This window comes from Amblyomma americanum, chromosome 1 (assembly GCF_052857255.1).
Source record: "Amblyomma americanum isolate KBUSLIRL-KWMA chromosome 1, ASM5285725v1, whole genome shotgun sequence".
Taxonomy (NCBI): Eukaryota; Metazoa; Arthropoda; class Arachnida; order Ixodida; family Ixodidae; genus Amblyomma; species Amblyomma americanum.
The window spans coordinates 200994659-201000658 of NC_135497.1; the positions used below are offsets into that span (position 1 = coordinate 200994659).

The 6000-nt window shown below is 43.7% G+C and overlaps 1 protein-coding gene across 1 annotated transcript in view; it reads left to right on the top strand.

Annotated features, from left to right (window-relative positions):
• The window catches only part of Tim23 (translocase of inner mitochondrial membrane 23), a 42314-nt gene extending 39915 nt beyond the window's left edge, over positions 1 to 2399 (top strand). Inside the window, exon 8 of the mRNA XM_077648286.1 lies at positions 1938 to 2399. The gene's annotated coding sequence lies outside the window, so the exon portion shown is untranslated. The remainder of the gene's footprint in view (positions 1 to 1937) is intronic.
• Positions 2400 to 6000: the final 3601 nt, after the last annotated feature.

Sequence of the window (6000 nt, forward strand, 5' to 3'; positions counted from 1 at the left end):
GAAAAGACAAAGACGCAAAACCAGAGGAAGACGCACACAGACTGTCTGTGTGCGTCTTCCTCTGGTCTTGTGCCTTTTCTCACTGGTGTTTTTTCACGTCAACATGTACCAACTCGCCCAACAATTCACGCTTCTCAGCGTAGTTTACAAAACGGGATGGCGGAGGTCATGCTCGGAGAGTTATGAAGGCGACAGGACGCATTCATCGGATTTGGGTATTTGATGTGTAACGTATTACGGAAGGATTAAAAAAAGCGCGATTTCGCGTTGCGATTGTTCGAGGCGGGCCGTCGGCAATCTTGTCCGCAGCACGGGTGATATGTAGGAAAGCCCACTTGCGGAATTTCGCATGAGGTCAAGCCTAGCGGCGTCGGAATGCGATCGGACAGCATGATAAACGACAGAAAAGGAAAGGAATTGGACCTCTGTATCGTTTTCCTGGAATTCTTAATTTGATCATCGGCTAATTTGCCGAGATAATGTGGTTTTGCCACAATATTATTTATGAAAGTCTGCGCAGTATACGATCCCTGGCGAGTATTCGGGAACTTTCGAACATTCGGAAATTTTCGAATATCAATTTCTCAAATATGAATCGAATATCAAAGAAATTGGATTCGTATTCGAAATTTCGAATATTTGCGCACCCCTACTTAATACTGAATGTTTTAATTTAAGGTGGCCAGATGCCTCGTTACTTGCGGAGTGACGTCAAGGTTGCTACCTAAGAGGCACGATGCCATGCATTGCTTGCAAAATGCACCAAGCTGGCTTATGAAACAGATAAGTGGCAGCCACATCACGATTGGGACCAACCTTTCCATGCTAATTCGTGACGCATGAGGATTGCACTGGATGTAGAATGCCACTACAAATGCAGCATTGGTGACAAGACGTAGCCCACTTAGCCTTGGCGTATCGGTTTTGCCTCACTGCAAGCCCTGTGGAGAGAGCCGAAATGCCATTGCAAACTGAAGACAAATATGATTGTGTGAAAACGAAACTAAGCCGCGAGAGGCAGTACATGAGCTGCGCTGACTGTGATGCAGTTGTGTAGGCTAACCTTGAGGCTTTTGTTCCTATCATCCGCTTTTTTCTTGTCCATTGTGCCCTAAAATATGCGATTTCTAGGTTCTGATACTAGATGAAGGTGAAATTTGTGTGGGATGAAAGTTGTTTCCACAAAACAATGCAACGTGGGCTGCAGCTTTTCCTGTTTTGCTAGACTGTGCAAACCTCATTTCTGTGTGTCTCTTATCATTGTAATGGGAAAAGATATCAGCACAGGCGCTCGTACTCATTTTTTTTTTTTTAGGTGCCGCATACATAATCAGTTGTGGCGCAACACAGTGACATGCCGCTTGGTGCTGCACGTTGTTTTGCAATCCGTGAGCGCTTGAGCGGCTGCGCTGCAGCGGCTCTTGATGGCCGTTTATGCGTTGACTTTATGCAAGGCTTAGCATTACTGTTAATTGATGGGACAAGTGCTAGAGCCTGTAAGTAGTGAGTGCCATTTGGAAATGTTGCAGTTTTAGGCAGCAAATTCAAATGAACAATTGATTTCTTAATTGCTGAATGTTTAGGAGGTGCGAATACTGTTTCGAATAGCTAAATGTGGTGTGAATCGAATAGCAAGTACTGTTCGCAATTTCGAATATTTTCACGCCACTAGTTTTTGTTCACTTTTCTGCTTTGTATTGGTGGTGCACATGACGGCTAGGAGAACACCTACTGGCAGCATAACTTCAGAAGGGTTTAGTATGGCGATGCTGCATTCTGGGCTAATTGCCCAAGGACTTAAACCATGTTCACTGTGCATTATGTTTCACTGATATTGGCCAGTTTCTGAATAAAAGTTGCGTCTAAATGATTCTCATTATGTTTTGAAAAGGTGCCGGTTGCCCTTTTGACTCTGGTTCAATTTGCTTTTGTTACAGTGTCGCAGGAGTGCTACCAGCTTGCACTGGAGTATTTTTCTCGGGGCAAAGTACAGCTGGTGTATTAGGTGTGGACATTGAAACTAAAGCATTAATAAATAAGGCACATAGTTGTACATAGCAGCGCATTCTCTCATTGTACGTTGAACTCCAGCAGCGGAAGTGTTCTGTGGCTTAATTTGCTTTTAATCTGTTAGTACTTTGGTTGAATAGCGAGTTTTAGAATAGGGGGCCCTATTTGTTAGGGGGATAGGGGAATATCAGAGCCCCAGTGCATTTGAGCAGAACAATAACTCCCCTCGGGTCATTGTACCGTGTATCGCACAGTGCCCCGCTCTTCCAGTAAACCCCCTAACCAGTAGGTTCCCCTATTCTAAAACTCGCTTGTATCTTGGTCACCTAGCCAAGTGGTTCTGCTCTGAACTAGTGAATCAATAAAAGGGAAATGCCTGTTGTGTAGAATGTGTGTACTTCTTTGTGACGGTTCTAGTGGAGCCTTTCATGGGGCAGACCACCTGCCATGGCACCTTAGTTGCTACAGCATTTGGCTTCTGGGGCGGAGTTTACTTGTTTGATCCAGGCCATGATGAAAACACTTCGACAAGGCAAAATGCAAGAATGCCTGTGTGCTCAGATTTCAGTGCTTGCTAAGGGGCTCCAAGTGTTTGAAATTGATGCAGAGCCCTTCACTGCAGCATTCCTCGTGGCTTAGTGTTGCTCTGGCTCGTGAAAAATCATTAGCCATTATGCTTCATTTGACAACCAATTAATTTTATGCGCACCATTGAAGTGATATTGCTTCATGACTCCTCTGGATTTATACACCGTAATGGGAAAAAGCCTTCTCTTGTACATTGTTGTTTACCGACAGTGCACTGTTTTAATGAGAATCAAAACTGTACTGGCTGTTGTAAACTGCACTCTTCTGGTGCAGTTCATGTCAACATCACGGTGCATGCTTGCATCAGGGATATTTTGTGGAGGCAATCTGACCTTAATTCGCTCTGCATTGATGCGATATAAACGGCTGTATGTGCGAAGAAGAGCAGCTACTCAACTGTTGCAGAAGAACAAGCAAGGTGTCATGGTATATTGGGCAAAAGTGGCTAAGGGTGCTGAGACCATAGGCAAACAGATCTGGATGTATACCTGGCAGGCTTCTGGCAGGGGCATTATCAGTTCATGTGAAGTAGCCAATGAGTGGTGGGTCAAGATTAGCTGCCACAAGTCTACCTGTTGCCTGCATTCTCCAGCACTATGTGCTCAGCAGGATCTTGCAGATCAGACCTGTCACAGTGTTGCTACCTTGTCATTCATCGACAAAGGAGTCTTAGATATGGTAAAGCAGTCACTATGACCTTTTCAAAGGAACGCTAGCTGTGAAGGTTGTCAACATAGCTGAGGACAGGGGTTCTTCTGCTCAGAAAAGGTGCTAGCAGGGCTAGTCTGATTTACAGATATGATTTACACCGCACATGCAAGGCGAGGACATAGAAATTAAAGATACACACATGGCACTAAACCTGTTACTGTATTGAATTCCCAGCTACACTTGAAAATAAATGTTGCACAATCAGTCCCAGAGACCACATGACTGCCACATGTCCATCGTCTCATGCTTGCAGGAAAAATGATTCTCTTCGAGTGATCGAAAACTAACACAAGCATTTCTATTTTATTGTGGTCTCTACTTCAGAGATTTCATGTGTTAAAGGATTTCTGTAGACGAGTTATTTTTTCGCAAGCTGAATGTTTTGGGAATTCGGCTAGTCACAGTTTCAGAATATTTTGTGAACATTAAACTTAGGGAAGCAGAAGTGGCAGGCTTCTTACTGCTCCCCTCTTCACCATAGATGTCGAGAATATGGCTCGGTGCTACACCCTGCACAAGATTCATGGCACAAACCTTTGCAGATCTCAGCAGTAGATGAAAAGAAATCATGTTAATAGCTTTCAGAGGTAGACGAGATTTTTGCAAGTAATTCGAAGGCTTGCTGAATTCTGCACCTTCAGGCAGGGCGGAAACATTTTTTTTTTGTAAACTCTTGTCACTTGCCTGGCGAACACTGAATCCAAGTCTCAAATGCTGTCAGGAGCTGAGGTGGTTTTACTGCTCGTCGCTGAGTTTCAGAAATTTTAAAAAGAGGCGAGGGACTTGACATAGTGAAGCAAAAGAACAGAGGGCAAACCAGCAGAAATTCTGGCGGCGGATTAGGATGATTACCTTTTAAATGCTCACCCAGTGGACGAGTTAGTTGAGAGAAGAGTGAAGAGAGTAGTGTATAAAAATTGCAGCATATTCTTTTCAGGAAGGAAACTCTGCTATGGGGAGTGCCATTGCATTTCATACTTCTAGTTAGGGATAGGAACAAATTGCTAATCAGAGAGGTATTTGTTTTGTGGCATTTCACTCATTGTGAAATTTATCTTCGTGCACATTTTTCCAAAATTATTGGTGGGATCAGTTTTTCGAGAGTTGAATGCAGTTCACGAAAAATGCGAAAATTAGGTTTTCAGGGAAAACTAAGTTGTTTGGAGTATGCATTGTGCTGATAACAACGCAGCCTTCAAAATGTGTGCACACACTTCGTCTCTACAATGAAATGCAAGATGCCCACCATACTAGCGATAGGCATTGCACTTGTGCTCACGAAGGCTGTCATTTAGACAGCTCTCTGTCTGGCCAACATAGTATTTGACGCATTTCACTGGGATTTTATATACAACACCTTGTACGCAAGATACAAATCTGTTCATGCTTCTGCATGCAGCCAGTTACTGTTGTACTAGAGGTCTGAGTAACTTTGGACAAAGTTTCAACAGTTTGCATGTGGGTGAAAAACCACTTTCATATTAACCTGGTTTACTATTCTTTTTAGATTGTGTATCACATTACTAATGTAGGGCACAACCACTGACTTCCGTTTGTCTTTCCTGACTGCAGAAACAACAGCATTCTTTTTTGTTCTTTAGGCTCTCAAGAAGGTACAGCCACTAAGACCACTACCTACTAAGGAAAAACTGCTGTGAGCTGAACTGTCTTCTGGCTAAAACGAAAATGGCATTTGGGTATGATTTCTTTGGGGAGTAATAATAATACTAATTAGTTTTTGGGAAAAGGAAATGGCGCAGTATCGGCAGACACATAAAAGGTGCCCTAAGGGAAGGGATAAAGGAGGGAGTGAAAGAAGAAAGAGGGGTGCCGTAGTGGAGGGCTCCCGAATAATTTTGACCACCTGGGGATCTTTAACGTGCACTGACATCGCACAGCACACGGGCGCCTTAGCATTTTTCCTCCATAAAAACGCAGCCGCCGCGGTCGGGTTCAAACCCAGGAACTCCGGATCAGTAGCCGAGTGCTCTAACCACTGAGCCACCGTGGTGGGTTTTGGGGACTTCATGGCATATACAGTGGGCCTTTTCACCAGGTTGGAATTGAGCAGGTTGGAAAGAGCCTTTTCCTCTAGAGGTTCGAAAAACGCAACACACATGGTCGCTTGAACATTGAAACTTCATTTCCAGTTGGAACCTCGTGTGGAAACTAGTGGCCTGAAACATTCGTGAAAAAGACTAAGAACATAAGACCCAAAATTGACTGCATCACTGTCAATAAAAATTTTAAAATAAGAATTTCAAAAAATGCTTAATGCATTAAAAGCTTCAAGGCTGCTAGCTGGTGCACTCTCCACCACTTGAGCTAAAAAAATGTCTAAGGACGAGCTATGCGCAAACCTGTAGGCATACCCTGGTTTAGCTGGTACTTAGAATCGTTAAGTGTGGTATACATTAACTGAAATAACGAAAAAACCCCTTTTGGTTAGACATCTAAAATTTGGAACAACCGCTCAGAATTGCACTCTTCCACACGACAAGAGGATGCAGGTTTTAAAAGAGCTCTTTAATGTCCACAGAAATGCCGACATTTAGGGTGGACATCAAAAATCTGTTTAAACAGATCATAACTCTGTTACGGTGCACAAACGGGCTTGTTTTAATGCGAGAGCATTAAGGCGGCGACACTTGCGGAGAGCGCTGCAAATACGCAGGCGGCGCGCCTGTACGG